Here is a 24,301-nt window from a genome sequence, read left to right as displayed (position 1 = left end):
TTAATACATTATCCCTCTTAGTAGTTTTTTTATCTGTTCTACTTAATATGACTGGTTTAGTTCTGTAATTGATGCACAGTTATTCTTAAGTGTTGAAAATTAACTGAAATGTGATCCCTGTTGAACATGGGTGTGGGAATGGGAGAGGGAAGAGATGTATAATTTGGGAGATGCTCAGGCTGACTTGCCCCAAGTGGTAGAGTTGGAAGCATACCAGGGGATTCCAATTCAATCCCATTGAGGTGGCATGTACCAATGCCATCTCACTGTTCCAGGTGATCAATTTCAGTTCACAGTTGGTCATGGTGGAGGGACTGGGAGTCAAAGGGAGCACATAGACAAGTCTAGTACCTGCTAACGCTAACCAATGGAGTAAATAAAGGGGAGAGTGATCCAACATGGGAAGTGAGATACTCAGCAGACTCATAGAATGGCAGATGTCCTAAATAGCACTCTGGCCTCAGAATCAGCCCTAAAGGCATTCGGAGCTGGCTGAAAAGCTCATGAGAGTATTTCAGGCATGGAAAGCCAAGACACTCTGGCAAAAGATCTCTGCGAGTGAGATCCCAGTGGAAAGAACAGGTCTTCAAAGAAGGAGGTACCTTTCTCTGAAGGGAGGAGAGAACCTCCACTTTGACTATGACCTTGTCTAAACAAGATAAGAGTCGGAGAACTCAGAGGGCTTCCATAGCCTTGGAAACTCATGACTGGAGCATAGGGAGATTACTGATGCCATAGACAGGAGTGTCAATTGGTAAAGTCAACAACAGGAGTCACTGTGCACTTACTCTTCATGTAGGATCTCTATCCTTAATGTGCTGTACATTGAGATTTAATGCTATAACGAGTACTCAAACAATATATTTCACTTTGTGTTTCTATGGGGGTGCAAACTGTTGAAATCCTTACTTAATGCATACTAAACTGATCCTCTGTAAAAAAAAAAAAAAAGAAATTATCAATTCCCAACTTGACTCTCACTGGGATTAAACATGACAATAGGTCTTATCTGATTTCATCATCATTTAAAAAAAAAATCATCTATTATTTTTCACTTTATGTTTCTGTGTAGGAGCAAACTGTTGAAATCCATACTTAATGTATACTAAGCTGATCTTCTGTATATTAAGATAATCAAAAATGAATCTTGATGTGAATGGAAGGGGAGAGGGAGTGGGAAAGGGGAGGGTTGTGGGTGGGAAGGACGGTATGGGGGGGAAGCCATTGTAATCCATAAGTCGTACTTTGGAAATTTATATTCATTAAATAAAAGTTAAAAAAATACAGATAAAAAAAAAAGAAGTGAAGCATCCAGGACTTGAACCAGTACCCATATGGGATGTCAGTGCTGCAGCCTGCTATGCCACAGCACCGCCCTGTATCTATCTTTTTTTGGACTGGCTTATTTCACTTAGTATAGTGATTGCTAGTTGTATCCTTTTTGTTGCAAAATATAGGATTTAATTCTTCTTTATGACTGAGTACTATTCCATAGCATACATATGTGTGCTTACATATATTATATATATAATTATATATATATATATATAATTTCTTTATTCAGTTATTAGTTGATGAACATCTGGGTTGATTCCATATCTTAACTGTTGTGAATTGAGCTACAGTGACCATGGGGGTATACAAAACTTTTTAGCTACTGATTTCATTTCCCTTGGGTAAATTCCCAGGAGTGGGATTGCTGGGTTGTATGGTAGATCTGTTTTCAGATTTCTGAGTTATCCCAATACTCTCTTCCACTATGGCTGTACTTGATTATGGTTCTACTTGATTAGCAGTTGATTTCAGTACCTTTCCCCCAACATCCTCACCAGTATTTATTGTCTTTTGATTTCTATATGAGAGCCATACTAACTGGGGTTAAATGAAATATCACTGTGGTTTTGGTTTGCATTTCCCTGGTTGCTAGTCAACCTGAACATTTTTTCATGTGTCTGTTGGATATTTCATTTTCTTCTTTCAAAAAATACTTTTCAAGTTCTTTGCCCATTTCTTAAGTGGATTGTTTTGTTGTTGTTGAGTTTTTTGAGCTCTTTATGGATCCTGAATATTATCAGTGGCATAGTTTGCAGATATTTTCTCTCATTCTTTTGGTTGCCTCTTGACTTTGCAGTGCAGAACCTTCTCATCTTTATTTAATCCAATTGCTAATTTTGGCTTTGATTGCCTGTGCTCCTGGAGTCTTTTCCAAGAAGTCTTTGCTATACCAATGTCTTGCAGTATTTCCCCAATGTTTTCTAATAATTTGTTACTAACAGGTCATAGACTTAGGTACTTGATCCATTTTTAGTGGATTTTCGTGTAAGGTACAAGGTAGGGGTCCTGCTTCACACTTCTGCATATGGAGATTGTTTTCCAAGGACTATTTGTTAAAGAGATTATCCTTATTCCAGGGATTAACTTATCTTTGTTAAAGATAAGTTGGTGATTATTGTGTGGATTGGTTTCTGGAGTTCTTAATTCTGTTCCATTGGTCTACACCTCTGCTTTTCTTTCTCTTCCTCTTCCTCTTCCTCTTCTTCCCCTCCCCTCCCCCCTCCCTTCCTCCCCCCTCCCTCCTTCCTCCCTCCCTCCCTTCCTTCCTTCCTGTTTTGTCAGTACCAGTCTGTTTTGATTATAACTTGCAGTATGACTTGAAATATGATATTGTGATGCTTCCAGCTTTGTTTTTGTTGTATGAGATTGCTTTAGCTATTCATGGTATCTTGTTTTTCCATATGAATTTTAGTATTTCTTTTCTAGATCTGCAAAGAATGTCATTGGTATTTTGACTGGTATTGCACTGAATATGTAAATTGCTTTGGGTAGTATGTATACTTTGATGACATTAAGTATTCCAATCTGTAAACATGGAAGATGTTTCCAATTTTCTGTGTCTTTTTTCTATTACTTTTCCATCATATTTTAATTCCTCAGTGAAGTGCATCAATTCAATATGTGATTTAATAATGAAACATTTTTCTGAATTTTGTTTTATGTCTCTCTTACAGAGTTTTGAAATTACATTGGTTTAATTCAGGATGATTTCCCAAATTTTGTATTCTTAATATAGTCACATATACAAAGTCCCTTTTATCAGGCAAAATACTAGGTTCCATATATTGGATATATTTTCAGGGGGCATTATTTAGCCTATCACATGTACAAAATAAATGAATGTAAAAATATATACCCTGCTGTGTTCATTATAAAGAAAGTAAGGTTGATATTTAATATTATCCATTAGAATTCAGGGAAAGAAAGAATAACTTGTAAAAGAAAGATTTTTTGGAGGTTTATTTATTTGAAAGGCAGAGGTACAGGAGAGGGAGGAAGGGAGAGGGAGAGAGGGAGATGGGAGGAAGGGAGAGAGATGCATTTTCTGTCTACTGGTTCATTTCCCAGATGGTTGCAGTGGGTGGGGCTGGGTTATGTTCAAGCTAAGAGTCTGAACTCTGAGTCTCTCATATGGGTGTAGCAGTCTAAAGACTTTGGCCATTTTCTGCTGCATTCCCATGTGCTTTAGCAGTGAGCTGAATTAGAAGAGGAGCAGCCAGGACTTGAATGGGTACAACTCTGGGATGCTGGCATTGCAATCAGCAGCTTAACCTGTTGTGCCACCTCCAAGAAATATATATATATTTTTTTTAACATGGAAAAAAATGTTTATATGTTAAGTACAAAAGGGACATAAAATTGTATGTACAGCAGATAACAACTATGTAAACACACAAAAATCTATGCACAGAAATATCTAGAGGAACATTTAACACCAAAAGATTAACATTGGTAGTATTTGGGAGGCAAAGTGATTCCCAAATTTTCCTTAATAAGCAATAATTACGATTGCAAGGGGGAATAATTTTTAAAAATACTCGACTGGCTGGTGGTTGAGTAGTGCAGTGTCGCTGTCACATACAAATCAATGCTTTGGCCCTGACTCTTAAAGAGGCTGGCAAGCAGCCCCTCCTTACCAAGGAAAGCTTGAGCACCTCGGACTCCCACTGAGAGCACCCCTATGGCCCCAGGCCTCAGCCCCTCTCCTCCCCTGTTACACCTTACCCAGCTTTATCTTTTCTGCACCTCCACGGCCCAGACACACTTTGAAGTTTGGACATACAGGAACTCCTACACAGTTGTTTTCCTCTGCTGGGTAAGTCGTGCTTGGTGGCTACTCTGGTTGCACACGTGGAAGTTATACGGCCTTTCTTGTCAACTCAGTTTCTCTGAACGGTTATTCCTAGCATGAATTTTCTACCCTGAAAAGCCACAGGTGGGCAGTCATCAGCTGAGATTATGTGGTTTCTCAAAGTCCCTCCCTCCACTCTGGGAAGGCAGAGCTACACAGTGGGTGGCACTGTGGCAGCTGCAGATTCCAGTCTACATTTAGGAAAGGTGTACGCCTCTTGCCCTTTCAGTCTAGGGAACAACTCAAAAAGTAATTGCTTAAAAAAAAAAAAAAAAGTGCTAGCAATTCACAGCCTATCCCCGCTGCTCAGTAAAAGCAGAGATGGCTTTGTTTACCCCCTAGCAGCCAATATATTTTAATGAAAAAAAAATTTTTGAAAATTACAAATCCAAATCTGTATGCATACAGTTGTAGATCAGTTCCAAACCCAAGAAACATATGCTAACCTATCAGAAATGAGAATGAAGAACATTAACAATTATATTTTTAAATTTCAACATTTCCAAGTAGTTAGCATTATAATTAAGCAAATTAATGATATTTGAATATGCAATTTACATTAACAATTTTAATTACCTTATTTCAATTATAATTAAATTTAATTACAATTGGTACAATTAATTTTAAGAAGGAAAGTAGACTTGTATCAAAATATCTATTAATTAAAATTAATTGATGTTTATAGAATACTAAATACAAAATAAAAAAGATCAGGATCATGGGCAGAATTCTTTAAGAAATTTTATGTTTGTCAACATATCAAATTTTAAAATATACATAGCAGAAGCAAAATGAAAATCAAAGAAAATATAATCTGCAGTGATGACAAAGCACTAATGAGAATGAAATTTATAACCTTAAAAACTCTGTTTAAAAAGAAAGAATTACATAGAATGGTCTGTGCTCCTACCTTAAGATTCTTGAAAATAAAGTCAAATTAAAACCAAAGTAAATACAATTAAGGAATTAATAATGATAAAAGCATAACTCAGTAAAAATAATACAATAACAGGAACCAGTGGCTCAAAAACTAATTCTTAGAAAAGGTCAGTGCAATTAATAAACCTCATGCTAGACTGATCAAGTAAAGAAAAGAGAAACTAAAACTCACTAACAATAGAAATGAAAGAGGCTAAGTGTCTTATAAATACTATGTTTAAAGGAATACTATGACGAGTAATATGGTCACAAATTTGATAAGTCCATATCTCCTGGGCAACTTGAAAACCACTGTCTAAACCTCAGATGTGAAACCATCTAATTATCAAAGGAAAACATAGGGGAAATGCCAGACATTGGTAAATGCAAAGACTGTTTTTGTATAAGACACCAGAAACATTGGCAAAAAAGCAAAAATAGAGGAATGATTGCATCAAGCTAAGAAGCTTCCGTGCAGCAAAGGAAATAAGTAACAAAGTGAAGTGACAACCCAGAGAATAGGACTAAATGTTTAAAAGCTATACATTTGATAAAGGATTAGTATCAAGAATGTATAACGGGCTATAGTAACTCAACAACAACACAACAAAAATCCAGTTAAGCAATGGGCACAAGATATAAACAAACAGTTTTCAAAGGGTGAAACAATTGGCCAACAAATACATGAAAAAAATGCTGAGGATCACTAATCATCAGGGAAATGCAAATAAAAACCACAGTGAAGTTGTACCTCAACTCATTAGAAACGCTATTATCCAAAAATCCAAAATTAACACTTGCTGGTGAAGATGTGGAGAAAAACATACCCTAATACACTGTTGGTGGAAATTCAAAGTAGTTTAACAATTATATATAATATGAAGTTTCCTCAGAAAACTAAAATAGATACATATGAAGCAGCTATCCCACTAAACTAGATGCCCATTAACTGATAACTGGATCAAGAAAATGTGATATACAAAAGTATATTTATATCATTATATATATATATGTATACATACATGATATAACCATACACAGCCACAAAAAGAGTGAAATCCTGACATTTGCAACAAAGTAGATGTAACTTAGATCATTATGTAGGTGAAATAAGCCCAGACCCAACAAGATGAATACATGTTTTCTCTTATTTATAGTAGTTAATGTAGAGAGAGATAAAAATAGTGTGCTTGTCATATAATTTGGGATATAGTTGTAAGTATCACTTCATTGATCATACCATGTAAATGACAGTATACTCTTCTTTTCCAAGTTAACCCAAACGAAATCGAGGTATAGGAGATAGTGAAGACTTCTGGTATACTAGTAATGTTTTGTTCTTAATTTCAGTGTTGGTTGAGTGTTATCGGATGACAAAAAACTTATTTGTCTACTAATGTGCATTTCTTGGTATGTATATTGTATTCAATACAATGTTTTTTGAAAAAAAGTAAATTCAAGCAAACCCACAACTAGAACAAACAAAACTCAAGATAATACTTATAAATTCACATTTAAAACAATTAACAAAACATTAGAAAATGAAATCTAGCAGTACAAATGACAACCAGGCTTGTTCAAATGTAGTTATTCAAGAAGTAGAAATTAATCTATATGAGTTTTGAGAATATTCACAGTAGAATGAATAAATTGAAAGACTGACAATTTCACATGATGTTATAGAAGATAAAATCATGTTAGATAATATTTTTGCAGTCTGTTGTGAAATTAAACATCACTTATATGATCTAGCAATTCTATTCTTATGGATTTAAATTAGATAAATAAAAAAGCAATATGCTCTCACAGAGACTTGGGCATTAATGTTCATAGCATATTTATATAAAATTACTATAAAATCTCCAGATGTAACATAGTTGAAAGTATAAACAAATTTTTGTATATCCCTATAAACTTGTACTCAGTAATAAAAATAAATGATACAGTGATAGACAAGGCACATATATGAATCTCAGTACTCCTTTTCTGAGTGAGAAAAATTATACATTAAAGACAAAACACTTTATTTTAAAGATTTTATTTGTTTATTTGAAAGGTAGAGTTACAGTCAGAAAGGCGTTCCACCTGCTGATTCACTCCCCAAATAGCCACAACAACCAGACCTGGGCCAATCCGAAGTCAGGAGCCAGGAGCTTCTTCTGAGTCTCCCATGTGGATGCAGGGACACAAACACTTAGATCATCTTCTACTGGTTTCCCAGGCCATAAGCAGAGAGCTGGATTGGAGGCGGGGCAGCTAAGACATGAATGGCTGCCCATTTGATATGCTGGTGCCACAGACAGAGACTTAACTTTCTATGCCACAGTGCCAGCCCCAAGGGAACACTATTTCATACTGAGAAAAAGCCAATAAAAGACAATCTAATATTTAGTAAGAGAAAGCACTTCAAGAATTCTCTTGAGCCATGGATAGATTGATGTTGACTGGAAGGTACAAGAGGGAGATATATTTGAATTCAGAGAAATACTCAATATAATCTCAATAATGTTGATAGGTATGCAGTTTTAAGCCTTTGTCAAAACTCATCAAATGTACAGATTTTATGTTATATTTTATCTCAATAAATTTGTTTTTTGATTTCATAAAAATTTCCAAAGTACAACTTTTGGATTATAGTGGCTTTTCCCCCCCATAACCATCCTCCCACCCACAACCATCCCATCTCCCACTCTCTCTCCCATCTCATTCTTCATCAAGATTGATTTTTTTATTTTTATTTTTTGAATTTTATTTTATTTTTTGACAGGCAGAGTTAGACAGTGAGAGAGAGAGAAAGGAGGAGGGAAATACCAACCCCCAGCTATCCTTCCATGTTGAAGAGTAGAAATGTCCAATTCCATCTTACTGCACCCACCTAGTTACACAAAGATGGGAGAAAAAACTGAGGAACGCTTTGAAGTTCAACATCCAGGGGCAAAAATACATTAAACAAATCAAACATAATCATACGATTATAGAATGTTTCCCTGGCCTCTGGTACCTAAGCAAGACATTGTGAAAAGTCTTCTTAGAGCAGTTCTTTTATACCCCCAAATGTCATATCCAGCTATCAACAAAAATTACAAGGTATACTAACAGGTAAAAAACAAAACAAAATTTGAGAAGACTGAAGAAGTACCAGAACCATACATGTCAGGCATGTAAAATTATCAAACAGGAGTTTTAAAACCACTATAATTAATATACTAAGAGTCCTAGTGGATGAAATAGATATGATACACCAACAAAAAAATGATATAAGAAGCAAATAAGAAGCCTAAGGAAGAATAAAAAGGATATTCTAGTGATTAAAATAATTTTTATAAATAATTTTTTTTTTGCAATAGAAATGAAGAATGCCTTTGATTGGCTCATTAGTAGGTTGGACATGAGTGGGGAATAAAGCTTTGAACTTAAGGTGTATAAATAGAAATCTCCAAAATTGAAAGGTACTAAGAATAATGACTGAAAAAGAAAAGCAGAACAAAATAAGGATTGTGTAATAAGAGGGGAAACATATGAATAACAGAGATAACAGGAGAAAAAAAAGAGAAAGGAACAAAATACATACGTGAAACAATAATGATCAAATTCCCCTCAAAATAATGTCAAATATCAAAGGACAGTTAAAGGAAACTCAGAAAATGTCAAATAGAAAAATGCAAAATAATAAAAAAGACACTGGAGAATATCATTTTTAAGCTATGAGAAGCTGAAATTGAAAAAATCTTAAGTCAGAGGAAAAGAAACATTTTACATACAGAGGAGAAAATATAAGAATCATATCCAACTTTTCAGAAAGCAAGCTAGCAGAAGGAAGTGAAATGAAATATTTAAAGTGCTGAGAGAAACATATCTTGTGAAATTATCTTACAAAAATGAAGGGAAATAGACTTTTACAGACAAATAAACATTGAATAAAATTTTTTTCTGGTAGACCTGTTTTTCAAGAAATGTTAGAAGTTCTTTAGAGAGAAGCAAAATAATATAGGACAGAAACTTGGTTCTATGTTAAGTAAGGAAGAATAACAAGGAATATGTGGAGCTAATTTTTTTAAAGTTTTTTCTTTTTTTTGATTGACATAACAGATAATTTGCAATGATATATTATGTATGTCTATGTATTATGTGTATGTATACAATATATGAATACCTAGCATATGTTTATGTTAACTTATATATAAGGGAAATTAATGACAGCAATAGTGCAGCATGGGAATGAGGAATTGGAATTATTTTGTTAATATAAGGTACTCAAATTATTGGTGAAATGGTAGTGTTATTTGAAAATAGATTGGATTAGTGCTAAAAATACTTTGCAAATTCTAGGGTAACCACTAAACAGGTTTTATATATTTCTATATACATATGCATATATATACTTATATATATGCACACACATATATAATTTGTATACTAAAAAGAGAGAAAATGGAATCATATAAAACTAATTTTTAAAAAATAAGGTAAGACAAACAGAAGTGGAAGACCAAATTAGAAACAAAAATGAGGGATAACAAATAAAAATAGTAACAAGCATAGTAGATTGTAGTCAACTATATTAATGCTCCACTTATTAACAGGGATATATTCTGAGAAGTGCATTGTTAGGAGAATTTTGTTCTGTGTGAACATCTTATAGTATAATTATGGAAAGCAAATGCTTTATCTTACTATATTACTCTGCTACTTGGTGTGTTTATATAGGGTAGCCTATTGATGTGATAATGAACAAAACAACATGAGATTAAAATAAAGCTCAAGAAAAAAAATGATGTATTAAAGAGAATCTGTAAATGCAAGGTGTTTGAGGCTGCTGCCTGTGTAGTATAGCATACTGTTTTACATCAAAGTTTATTTTTATAAGTAGAAGTACAGTCTAAAATAATAATAAAAATAGAGCATAGTAAATACTTAAACCACATAAACCATAAATATAGTATATTATCATTATCAATTTTCATGTACTATACACAATTGTGTGTTGCTTTATTTTTACAACTGACAGTGAAGTAGGTTTGTTTATACCACCATGAGGAATGCACAGTAATATAACTATGGCTACAATATCACTAGATGGTATGACTTTTTCAGCTCCATTATAATCTTATGCAGGTGACAAGTAAACATATGAAAAAATGTTCAACATCACATATCAAGAGAATGTAAATTTAAACATATGAAGTACTGCTACATACTTATGAGAATGATGAAATTCCAAACAACTGACAGCACCAAATGTTGGGAAGGAACTCTTATTCATTGCTAGTAGGAATGCAATCTTATCCCATACAGTCATTTTGGAAAACAGTCTAGCAGCATTTTACAAAAATATACCCATATTACAAAATCTAGTAATTGTGCTTCTTGGTTATTTATCCAAAGAATTAGAAAATATATATCTACAAGAAACCTGCACACAGAAATTTACAGCATATTTATTTATGATTGACGAAACTTGGACACAATCAAGATACTTTCCAACAAATAATAGATAAGCTGTAGTACATCTATACAATGGACTATTATTTAGCACTAAAAACAAAAGTGTTACCAGGACATGAAAAGACCTGGAATAGAATGACACGCATGTTAGTAAATGAAGGATGTCAGTTTGAAAAGTTTACTTACCACAGGATATAATTTTGTAACATACTAGAAAAAGCAAATCGAAGAAATAGTTGGAAGATCAATGATTTCTAGGCTTTAGGAAGTAGGAAAAATCAATAAGAGAGCATATAGGTTTTTAGAATAATGAAACTTTAAAGGTGTGTATATGTCTTTGTATACTTATTGGAACACAGGGAACATGCTACACTGAGCAAACCTGTAAATCATGGCTTCTGGAGATAAGACTATTTCAATATAGATTAATCAATTGTTACAAATAGACCACTTTGTAGGAGATGTTGATAATAAGAGAAGTTATCTATGCATAGCATAAGGGAACATATGTGTTATCTCCATGTCTTCCTCTTAATTTTGCTGTGCTCCTAAAATTTTATTAAGAAAAACAATGATTTTTAAGAAATAAAAAAGCATTAGTTCTCTATTGCTGATTTAACAAATTACCCACAACTTGCTGACTTAAAACTTCACTCAAAAACTTTGTCCTGGACCAGCCTGTGCTATTGTAATCACTTGAGGAGTGAACCAACAGATGGAAATTATTTTTTCCTCTTTCCCTCCCTCTCTTTGCCACTCAACCTTTCAAATAAGCAAACAAAACTAAACAAACAAAAACTTGAACTTATTAACTCAATTCTAGAGGTCAGAAGCCCAAACTCACTTTCACCAGGCTAAACTCGAAGCTGATTAATCCATTTTTTTGTTTCCATGTTTTACATTTCTTATCTCTTGGCCCCTTCTTCCATTGTCAAAGCCAGTAACATAGCTTCTTATCTTCTTCTGATCTTTGCTTTCTTCTTATCTTTTCTATCATCATAATCCTCTCTCTCTCCCCCCCTCTCTTTTTCTCTTAGATTATTTTTCTTCTCCCCTGTAGGGACTCTTGTTACTAGGTTGGGCTCACCCACATAATCCAGAATGATCTTTCCACATTAATATCCTTCAATTAATTCCATCTGCAGAGTTCCTTTTACCTTGTAAACTGGTATCTTCACACCTTACAGGGATTAAGATTTAGAAATTTGGGGATGGGAGACATTATTAGTTTTGCCACATTTACATTGTTACTTCTCTGTAAAAATGGAGTTCTCTTAGGAAAAAGAGTACTCTGAACAGTGATTTTGCCACTAATGATAATATAATGGGCAATTATTCCAGAGCAGTGTCACAAAACCCACTCTCTCCACACTGAAGCTTTAGTAAATCTTACTGGAACATTAATCTAATGTTCTGAGTGTCATAAGTGTGGCTCCTCCACGTAACCCATTCAAAAATTTCAAAGTCTTAACAGTTATATGACTTCAGGAATAATTTTGTATCAATTATAATTATTTTAAAAGGGAATATTTGGAAACCTCAGTATCTTATAATCAGTGACTAACTTGTCTCAAACAGAACCAGCACTTTTCTTGTGTTTTCATTCCATGAAATTGGAGTTTACAGCTGTGTCATCCTCTTTCTCAGCTATTCATGTGCATCCTCCCCATTTTTGAGTCATTCAGAACTTTTCTGTCCGTATGATTCAGACATACATCATGAAATATTTAAAATAAATTTGGAAGGCTTTAATTTGACTATTAAAGTTACTACTTTTTAATGTATACAATATATAATACCTCTGAATTTAAATTTCCTTACTTATGAAATTAGGGTAATGATATTTTATGCCTACCCTAGGCATGTTTGAAAGATTGAATACATAATTATAATTTTTAAATTTCAAATACTTTCCAATTGCAAATTGCTACTAATATAAAAAATTAGCTTATAGGCACACTCGTACTATTGAGGAAACACATTTGTAAAAACTTTGAAATATTGAGTATTTCCTCTGATCAAATAATTACATCAACAATAATTCATATAATTTATGTGATTATATAAAACTGTTTATGAAAAATATACTTATCACAATAAAAAGAACAAAACAGCAAATAATTGTACAATTGTATGATAGAAAACTCTGTAGTCCTTTCAAACCATGTTTATCATAATTTTTACCAGGGTGCATATCCTTACAATCTATAATCAATCATTGGATCCCAAATTTGTTGTGAATATAGACAAGTAAGGAATAATAATACATGAAACACATTAAGCTATTCAATATTCTTTTCTGTGTGTATTATATTGAGTGTTTTTTTGGTTTTATTTATGATATTAGCATTGATAAGTATCTGCAATATGAGGGTGATTCCAAAAGTCTGTGAGAAAATGGAATTAATTAAATGATGGTTATTTCATGCAAAATGTTTTAAACCAATGCACAGTTTTTATACAATATGCATTTTAGGGACTTTAAAAAAATTATTTAATTGGTTTAGAAGAGTTAGAGGGAGAGACAGAGAAAGATATCTTTCATCCATTGGTTCCCTCTCCATATGGCTTCAATGGCTAGGCTGCAGCCAGGAACCAGGAGCTCCATCTGGGTCTCCCACATGGGTGGCAGGGGCACAACCTTTGGGCCACTTCTACAGCCAGGATCCAAATCAGCACACATATGGAGTGCCAGCATTGCAGGTCTTGGATTTATGTCACAATGTGCTCCCCTTTCATAACCTTTTTGAAGTACCAAAATAAGCATGTTGGTTGGACTTGAGCTGACACTCCAGTATGAGATGCCAGTGTTACAAATGGCAGCTTTGCTGCCAAGCCACAGCACAGCCTGCAGGGAAGGAATTTTGAAAGCCCCAGGGAGAAAATGTGTATATATATGGGAGGTTCAATAAAAGCACCTGCAAATTTCTCATTGGAAACTATGATTGTCAAATGTAGTAGGATGATATATTTTAAGTACTGAAAGAAAAGAGAGACTGTTAACCAAAAATTCAATATCCAACCAAATTTTCTTCAAATATGAGGGATAAATTTAGACTTCCCCAGATAAACAATAGCTTAGGTAGTTCATTAGCACTATACCTGTCCAACAAAATTTTATAAAGGGAGTGCTTCAAGTCAAAATTAAAGTACATTAAACACTAACTTAAAGTCATATGAGATAAAATCTACAATAAAAACTAATTACATGGGCTAATATAAAAGCCTGAGTTACTGTATTTTTGGTTTATAACTATACTGTTTAAGGTCCCTTACAGGATTTAAAAGATAAATGTATAAAATATATCTAAAAATCAGTGTGATTTGGAACATAGTGTATGCATTTGTAATTTGTGACAACACAGAGTGGGAGAAGGCTCTGATGCAGCTTCAGGGACTGCAGAAGTATCATGAATAGTGCATTTTTTTAAAATTTAAGCATGAATTTCATTTTTATACCACAATAAGCTTATTTTTAATCCAATTTTTCCATGATATTTTGAGATTCTCTCACAGATATTTTTATGATAGTGAAGTTAACTTGGTACCAATTAATTAAATTGTTATAAATTTAGAATGTTAAATGTAATCTCCATGGTGAGAAAACGGAACATATCTTAAAAATATACAGAAAAGAAAATGAGAAAGGAATATGAAATTGTATTAATACTTTGCTATTTTAAATCATCTGATCACAAAGGGGGCGTTAATTTTTTAAGTGAGAGGCAAAAACTATGTAAGACATACAGAAAACAAAGAGCACTAAGATATTTCATCAGTGTTTACTTTTTTATGTGGGTGTGTTACACTTTAATCAAAAGTCAGGGATTGGCATAATGGATTTAAAAGAAAAGCTAACAAAAAAGAATAAAACAGAAGAGAAATACCCTATGCTATATCAACAAGAGTCTCAGTTGAAATCTAATGACATGAATTATATTATTATTTTATCAGTTTAAAGAGAGCAGTTTCATGTGTTTTATGGATACAGTTCTGATACAATAATTATACTTTCCCCCCATACCCTCTCCTACCTTCCTTTTTCCCCCCTTTAATTTTTGCCATAACATAATTTCAATTTACTTTATTTTTTTTTTTTTTGACAGGCAGAGTGGACAGTGAGAGAGAGAGACAGAGAGAAAGGTCTTCCTTTGCCGTTGGTTCACCCTCCAATGGCCGCCGCGGCCGGCGCGCTGCGGCCGGCGCACCGCGCTGATCCGATGGCAGGAGCCAGGAGTCAGGTGCTTTTCCTGGTCTCCCATGGGGTGCAGGGCCCAAGCACCTGGGCCATCCTCCACTGCACTCCCTGGCCACAGCAGAGGGCTGGCCTGGAAGAGGGGCAACCGGGACAGAATCCGGCGCCCCGACCGGGACTAGAACCCGGTGTGCCGGCGCCGCTAGGCGGAGGATTAGCCTAGTGAGCCGCGGCGCCGGCCTCAATTTACTTTATAATCAAAGACTTAATGAACCACTAATCGTAATGTTCAACAAGTAAAAAGCAGAAAAAAAATCCCTGTTCCACAAGAATATAGACAAGGGTTATAAAAATAATCAAAACATCGTTTTATTCTTATACTTTTTTATTCTATATTCATTACTATATATCAGAGAATTCATGATATTTGTCTTTTTGAGACTGACTTATTTAAGTATAATGAACTCCAGTTGTATCCATTTTATTGCAAAAGTGAGGATTTCATTCTTTTTTGTGACTGAGTAGTATTCCATCATGTATGTACACTACCTTTCCCCCTCCTTTTAAGTCAATTTATTTTGAAATTCAGAGTTACAGAGAGAGAAATGGAGAGAGAGATTTTCCATCCACTGTTTATTCCTCAGAGGGAGGAATTGTCTGGTACAACAGGATCCAAGAACATCTTCAAGGTCTCTCACAAGGGAGGGGCCCAATTACTTGTGCCATGTCCCACTGCTTGTCCAAGGCCATTATCAGGGAGTTGAATCAGAAGTGGAGAAGCTGAGACATGAACCAGTGCCCAAATGACATGCCAGCACTGCAGGCATCCTTACCCAGAATGCCAGTCCCAGCCCATTTTCTTTATCCAGTCATCAGTTGATGGACATTTCAGTTGGTGCCATATCCTAACTACAGTGAACTGAGCTGCTATAAACAATGGGGGTATAAAAATGCTTTCATATGCTGATTTCAATTCCCTTGGGAAAATTCCTGGGAGTCGGATGACTGGATCATATGATATTGGATAATTCTATTTTCAGATTTCTGAGGACTCTCTACACTATGTCCCATAATGGGTGTACCAGTTTACATTCCCACAACAGTGTATTAGGGTACCCTTTTGTAAAATCCTCACAAGCATTTTTTTTAATTTTTGAATGAATATATGTGTGGGGAGCAACTCAGACTAGACTAAGTTACTGGAAATAAGACTTATTCTATGCATCTGCTCTCCCACAATATGCGCTGGGAGAGGAGTAAACAGCTTCTACACAGCTGCCTCTCACCAACTTGACAAGCTGCAGGAGCTGCTCCTGATTGGAGGAGAGCAGTGTACTCGGCGTGTGGGTAGCAGAGTTGGGATTGGTGGAAGAGGACTATAAAGGAGGAGAGAGACAACATGCACCAGGAACATCTATCTGAAGGAACACCTGTGCAGCCCCTGAGAGAGCCGGCCGGTGGTGTGCCGCTCCCCCGCGGAAGTGGGGAAAGTGGCAGGGGGAACCACCCTTCCACGGAGGTGGAAGGACGGCAGCCAACCCGGGAAGAACCAGCAGCAAACCCGGGGAGGGCTGAGCAGACAAAAAGAACAGCGCAGGGGCCAGCGCCGCGGCTCACTAGGCTAATCCTCCGCCTTGCGGCGCTGGCACACCGGGTTCTAGTCCCGGTTGGGGCGCTAGATTCTGTCCCGGTTGCCCCTCTTCCAGGCCAGCTCTCTGCTGTGGCCAGGGAGTGCAGTGGAGGATGGCCCAGGTGCTTGGGCCCTGCACCCCATGGGAGACCAGGAAAAGCACCTGGCTCCTGGCTCCTGCCATCGGATCAGCATGGTGCGCCAGCCGAAGCACGCCGGCCGTGGTGGCCATTGGAGGGTGAACCAACGGCAAAGGAAGACCTTTCTCTCTGTCTCTCTCTCTCACTGTCCACTCTGCCTGTCAAAAAAAAAAAAAAAAAGAAAAAGAAAAAGAACAGCGCAGGGTCCTGTGTCGTTCCTCCCTGAAGAGGGGGAGCGACATAATGATGCTGTGACTCGGATAGGAAACCTAGGCAGGGTTTAGTGTCTTTCCTCCACGAAGAGGGGGAGCAACATAATGGTGCCGAAACCTGGGAAGGGCCGAGCAGACAAAAGAACAGCGCAGGGTCCTGTGTCGTTCCTCCATGAAGAGGGGGAGCGACAATATGAAAAGAGAAAATCCTTGCAATTATTAACAAAAGAGGTCTGGGTTGGCTTTCTAATATCAGAATAAAAGACTTTAAATTATTGGAAGACACACAAAGGACAATAACGGTCAGTGCATTGAGAAATCAATTACAAACTTGCATGCACCAAACATAGCCAAAAAATGTTAAAATTGATAAAATTGAAGAAATAAAATATATTTCCATGATAACAGCTAAAGATATCAAGAAACCACTTTTAATAATGGATAAAGCATGCTGATTAAATTAAGTTGTATAATGGTATAAACTGCAATTTTTGGAGCCGGTGCTGTGGCACAGGAGGTTAATCCTCCACCTGTGGTACTGGCATCCCATATGGGCACCAGTTCTAGTTCCAGCTGCTCCACTTCCAATCCAGCTCTCTGCTGTGATCTAAGAAAACAGTGGAAGATGGCCCAAGTTCTTGGGCCCCTGCATTTGTATGAGAGACCAGGAGGAGGGTCCTGGCTACTGGCTTTGGGTTGGCACAGCTTCAGCCGTTGCAACCATTTTGGGGAGTTAGCCAGTGGATGGAAGACCTTTCTTTCTGTCTCTCCCACTCACTGTCTGTAATTCTACCTTTCAAATAAATGAATAAAAACTTAAAAATTGCAATTTTCAACACTGCAATGGTGTGAAAGTAATATGCATTCAGTAGAAGCAATTCTTTGAATTTTGATCTCTTCTCAGGCTAGCAAGGTGTGGTACAGTACCTTGTGATGCTGGGTAGTAGCAGTGAGCCATGACTCCAGTCAGCCAGGCCATTATATGCTTAAAAAAATCATCCTCTACAGTGGATATTAAATTCATTTTTGACTTGTAATGTTTTTCAACTTGTCTTAGATTTATCTGGATGTAAACCCGTTATAACTTGAGTACCATCTTGTTGGCAGAAGATCAATAAGGAAATATAGAAATTGTAACAGAATGTAACCCAACTAAACTGAATTACGTAGAACATTTCCTCCAACATCAGAACATATATTCTTCTCCAGTGAACATAGAATCTTTCCCTGAGAAATAATGTGTTAAGCCACAAACCAGTCTCAATAATTTAAAAGATTTAAATTATAAAAGCTGTTTATGCACTCACAATGGAATGGAGCTAAAAATCAATGAGATGTGCCAATTAAATAACCAATAAGTCAAAGTTAAATCACAAGATAATTTAAAAATACTTGGAGACAAATGGAATTGAAAACATCATATATCAAAACATATGGGACATAATGATGTGAAAGAAGTACTCAGGAATTTATAGCTGTTAATCATATTAATAACTTTACATGTAAGCATAAAATTTAACACAAATTTAATCTATAACCAGCAAAACAAGAAGATATAAAGGTTAGGGTGTAGATCAACTGAATATAGTATAGAAAAACATTAGAATAAATGAATCAAAAATAGTTTCTTGAAAAAAGTCAGCTAAACGGGAAAAACGATTTAGCTAGAGTGACAATGTGAGAAAAGAGAAAATATAAATAATTAAAATCATATATAAAACTGAAGATATCAATACTGGTCTTAAAGAAAAATAAGATTATAGAATGACACCATGGATAATTATGTACCAACAGTTTGGATTGTGTAGACAAAATAACTAATACTAAAAACATATAAATGATCAAAGCTAACTCAAAAAGAAAATTTCAGCATACCTATAATAAGTAACGATATTGACTCGGTAAACTAAATATCCCAGAAAAGAAAATTCCAAGACTATATTTCTTGTGTGTGAATTCTCCTGTATTTAAAGAAAAATAAATATTGGTGCTGGCATTATGCCCTAGTGAGTTAAGTTGCAGCCTGTGACACCTACATCCCATAAGGGCACCTGTTCGAGTCCTGACTGCTCCACTTTTTTTTTTTTAATTTTATTTAAGGTATACAAATTTCATGCGTATTATATATATATAGATTTAGGAACATACAGATACTTCCCACCCCACCCTCCTTCCTGCCCACGCTCCTACACTTGCTCCTCCTCCCTCTCCTATTCCCACTCATAGTTTTTACAGTGATCTAGTTTATTTTATTTATTTTTTTAATTTATTTTTATTTATTTATTTATTTTGACAGGCAGAGTGGACAGTGAGAGAGAGAGACAGAGAGAAAGGTCTTCCTTTGCATTTGGTTCACCCTCCAATGGCCGCCGTGGCTGGCGCGCTGCGGCCGGCGCACCGCGCTGATCAGATGGCAGGAGCCAGGTGCTTCTCCTGGTCTCCCATGGGGTGCAGGGCCCAAGGACTTGGGCCATCCTCCACTGCACTCCCTGGCCATAGCAGAGAGCTGGCCTGGAAGAGGGGCAACCAGGACAGAATCCGGCGCCCCGACCGGGACTAGAACCCGGTGTGCCGGTGCTGCAAGGTGGAGGATTAGCCTAGTGAGCCACAAGGCCGGCCTTCAGTTTATTTTATACTCATAAGATTAACCCTACACTAAGAAAAGAGTTCAACAACAAACACTAAGAAGAAAAAAATACTGTCCCTTAACCATGGAGACAATGGCTATAAGCAGTCATTGAAGCTCCAAATAGGAATTTCATTCCTATACATTACATTTTTGGTACTCTACTATTTACCATAGATCAGGGAAAACTCATAATATCTGATCCAGCTTCCTGCTAATGGCCTTGGAAAAGTGGCAGAAAATGGCCCAAATGCTGGTCCCCTTGCACCTATGTGAGAGACCCAGATAAAACTCTGGTTCTTGGCGTTGGCCTGGCCCAGGCCCGGCCATTGTGGCCATCTGGAGAGAGAATCAGTGGACGGAAGATTCTCTATCTCTCCTCCTCTCATGGTAGCTTCCAAATAAATAGAAAAAAATTTTAAAAAAAGAATAATAGATTCTCACAAAATTCTTCCAAAATATGGAAAAGAAGAGAACACTTTCTGTTTTATCTTGTGAGGTCAGGATTACTCTTATATAAAAGTTGAATATTAACATCACAATAGAAGAAAACTATAGATCATTCTATCTTATGAATACACATTCAAAAATCTTCAACAAAGTCACAGTAAGCAAATCCAATGTTATATTAAAAGGATTATATGCCATACAAGTGACGTTTATCTGAGGAATGCTAGAGTAGTTCTACATAATACAGTACATCGGAATAATCCATTAGATTCATAGAAAAATGAAATTAAAAACATTGAAAAAATTTAACAACTTTTAATTAAAAATATAAAAAACTAATACAAGCAAGTGGTTCAGATATTTATGAAAAATCAGTTGAGAGCATACTCAGTACTCAACTGTTGTATAATACTGAAAGCTTCTGTCTTATGTTCTTAGCACGATGATAACTGCTATCACCACTGCTCCACTGTTATTAAACATTGTTCTAGAAATTCTGGTGAAAACAATTAAACAACAAAAGGACTAAAAGGCATCCCAACTGGAAAGAAAGAATTGAAGTTACCTTACTCCTAGATTATGTTTCTTAAGTAGAAAAACTTAAGAATACACAAGAAAATTACTAGATCAAATAAACAAATTCAGCAAAATACAGGGTACAAGATTAACAACAACAATCAATGGTGTTTACCTACAATGAAAATCTGAAAAGGAAATTAAGAAAAAACATTGTATTTATGGTGTAACATAAAAGCATAAAACACAGAAGAATCAATTTAAACAGGAGCTGAAAGATATGGACATTGAAAACTATGAATGTTACCAAAAAGCTAAAGAACCAAATGAATGAGAAGATCTCACATTCATGTATTAGAGAGCTGAACTATTGTTAAAAAGTCAATGCTATCTAATTAATTTACAGGTTTAATACAAATTGTTATGAAACTTCCAATGCTTTTTTTTCCAGAAACAGAAACACCAATCCCCCAATCCATACGGAACTGGAAAGGATGCCAAATAGACAAAACAATCTAGAAAAATAAAAAGAATCAGACTCATACTTACCAATTTCAATACTTACTACAATGCTGTAGTACCAAAAGAGTATAGAACTGGAAAAAATATAAACATGTAAATAAGTAAAATACAATTGAAAGTCCAGAAATAAACTTATATGACTGTAATCAATTGATTTTGACAAGATTGCCAAATAATTTTAATAGGAAATAATAGTCTCAGCAACAAATACTCCAGTACAGTTGGATTTCCACGTGCAAAGAATGAAGTTGAAGCTTACAACCTATACAAACATGAGCACAAAATGAATGAATGACCTAAATATGAAAGCTATAGCTATGAAACCCTTAGGAGAACACATGAGTATATTTTCATGACAATGGACTTGATAATGTACAGGAGATCTTTAAAAAGTTCAAGGAAAATGTGTGTTTTGAAAAATACTTCATTGAATTCAAAATTGTCTTGCACCAAAATAAACTTATCTTTAAATTATATTTTTACTGAACTTCTTGAGGTATGGTTATATTTTAGATATAATCGCCAAAGCATGAGTAAAACAAGAAAAAAAATTGACTGCATCAAAATTCAGAACTTTCATGCATCCAAGCAAATTATGAAGAAAATGTAGAGAATGAACACAAGATAGAATTATTTGACAATCATGTATCCTATTTATTCAATATACACCGTCAACAAATCTCTATTACTTTCCAGGGTCTGCTGGGTGCCTAAACAGAGTTTTATTACGAAATAGCTTGGAGCCTGGATATCGAAGATCAAGGAGTCAGTAGGTTTTTGTTTAACCTGAGGCATGCTTTTTGGCTTGTAAGTTGGCTATCTTCTCGCAGTGTCTTCATATGGTTTGTACTTTGTGTATGTGCATCCGTCTTCTTCCTTTTCTCAGAAGGAATTTAGTCACATTGGAATACAGTCTCACGCTGTCACCCCAATTAAACTTTATCTTTTCAAGAGCCCTACAATCCCATTGAAGTTAGGGCTTTAACATGCATTTGACTGGCGGGGGTAGGGTGGGGCAGACAGCACACTTCATCGTAATATTTTTTTAGTAAAAAAGATTTATTTTATTCATTTGAAAGACAAGGGTTTCAGAGAGAGGTACAGACAGAGAGGTCTTCCATCCGCTGGTTCACTCCCCAGATGGCCGCAACGGGCAGATCTGAAGCCAGGAGCTTCTTCCAGGTCTCCCACATAGGTGCAGGGGCCTGAGGACTTGGGTCATCTTCTACTGCTATCCTGGGCCATAACATAGAGCTGGATCGGAAGAGGAGCAGTCTGGACTAGAACCGGTGCCCAAACAGGATGCTGGTGCTTCAGGCCAGGGCTTTAATCCGTTGCGCCACAGTGCCGGCCCCTCATTATAGGTTCTCAACAATTTAATAAATAAAGACAGATTATTTTTATAAGTAGGTAAATTATGTAAATAAATGTGTTTCCAATCAAGACATATAGATGTTGGCTAGTGCTGTGGTGCAGCGGGTTAATGCCCTGGCCTGAAGTGCCGGCATCCCATATGGGCACCAATTTGAGACCAGGCTGCTCCACTTTCAATCCAGCTCTCTGCTATGGCCTGGGAAAGCAGTACAAGATGGCCCAAGTCCTTGGGCCCCTGCACTCATATGGGAGACCCAGAGGAAGCTCCTGGCTCCTGGCTTTGGAGCGGTGCAGCTCCAGCCATTGGAGCCATCTGGGGAGTGAACCAGCAAATGGAAGACTCTTTCTCTCTCTCTCTCTCTCTCTCTCTCTCTCTCTCTCTGCCTCTCCTCTGTGTGATTTTGACTTTCAAATAAATAAAGTAATCTTTAAAAATAAGATATATAGATTTGCAAAAAGTAATAGAATAGAGGCTCAATTATATTAGGGAACTGCAACCAAAATCCTAGTATGATATCACTTTATACCAAACAGGATGGGTACAGTAATGTTTTTAATTATGGAAAATGCAAGTATAATGAGAGTGTGAAAAAAAATGAACCCTTATGCTTTGCAGGTGGCAGTGTAAAATAGAGAAGCAGCCATGGAATACAGCTTCATAGTTCTCTTCGACTAGGTATATATCCAGAAAGGACTAAAATGATGTACTCAAACAGATGGTTATATATCAATGTTCACAGTAGCATCTTCTGTAATAGCCAAAAGCAGAAACAAATCAAGTATATATCAGCAGATGAATGGATAAAGAAGCATAGTATAAACATATAATGGACTATTATTCATTGAGAGAGTAGTGAACTTCTGATACGTATGTTATAATAAGGATGAAACTGGACAACATTATGCTATATACAATGCCAAACACATACAAAAATGAAACACTGCTAGATCCCACTTACATGAAAAATCCAGGATAGGCAAGTCATAGAGAAATCATAGAGACAGAATACATATCAGAGGTTTATCAGGAACTAAGAGGAAGGGAAGTAGGGAGTTATTATTTAATGGTTTCAAAGTTTCTTTATGGAGTGATAAAAGTTTTGGAAAAAGATACAGGTGATGATTGTACCACAGTGTGAATATAATTTGTGCCAACAAATTTTGCACTTAAGAATTGTTAAAAGAGAAATATTATTTTATGTATCTTATAACAAAAATAGTGGTGTAGGATAAGTTTTCTTTTTCTTCTGAGAAAGGGAGAGAGAGACAGAGGAAGGCAGGGAAGGAGGGAAGGAGAGAGAGAGGGAGAGAGGGAGAGAGCGAGGTGGGGAGAGAGAGAGAGATATCACTCCTTTGTGCTGGTTGCCTTCCCAAATGTCTAAAACACCCAGTTAGAAGCCAGGAACTGGAACCCAATGCAGATCTCCCATGTGAGAGGCAGAGACTATGGTATGTGAGCCATCACCTTCTGATTTCTGCCGTGCACATCAGCATGAAGCTAGAATGGGGAACAGAACCAGAACTCAAATGCCAGGCATTCTGATGTGGGGTGCAAGTTTCCCAAATGGCCTCTTAACCACTACAACAAGAACTTGTTCAGTGTTATCAAGATACTTACATACCCTCTGTTAATATGTTCACTGTTTTCCCAGTGTTTTGTGCTTTAAAGATTTACTATCGCAGAGTATCACACAGCACTAGAATGTATATCGTCTGCTCCAACTCCTGCAATTTATAGAAATGGAAATTGAGCCACAGATGGGCTTAATGACTCAAAAAAAGTCTACCATTTGCTCAAAAAGAATGATTTAGAATCAAGTTATAATAACATGTTGGGCTATTCATTAACTTGTGATTTGTTATTTATTATACAATGAATGGTTTGCCCTGATTACAAGATTTCTAGGGGTTACGAGTGATATAAGAGTTATAAAATTGTCTAGGAAATGTGCAGAATAGACCAGAGGGATTTGCCAAAGGCTTGAAATGTTTCGTAAACAACTGCTTCCTTAGTATAGTGTGCAGCCACCGGGTTTTAAAAAAAGAACAGCAGTTGAAGAGTGAGAAATCCAATTAAAAAGGAGACT

The 24,301-nt window shown here is 36.1% G+C and overlaps 1 pseudogene; it reads right to left on the bottom strand.

Annotated features, from left to right (window-relative positions):
- LOC100343285 (ribosome biogenesis protein NSA2 homolog pseudogene) overlaps positions 1 to 21,635 on the bottom strand; it is a 28,515-nt pseudogene extending 6,880 nt beyond the window's left edge.
- Between the last annotated feature and the right edge of the window lie 2,666 nt (positions 21,636 to 24,301).

The sequence above is a fragment of the Oryctolagus cuniculus genome, chromosome 2 (assembly GCF_964237555.1).
Source record: "Oryctolagus cuniculus chromosome 2, mOryCun1.1, whole genome shotgun sequence".
Lineage (NCBI taxonomy): Eukaryota > Metazoa > Chordata > Mammalia > Lagomorpha > Leporidae > Oryctolagus > Oryctolagus cuniculus.
This window is presented reverse-complemented; position numbering and strand designations above follow the sequence as displayed.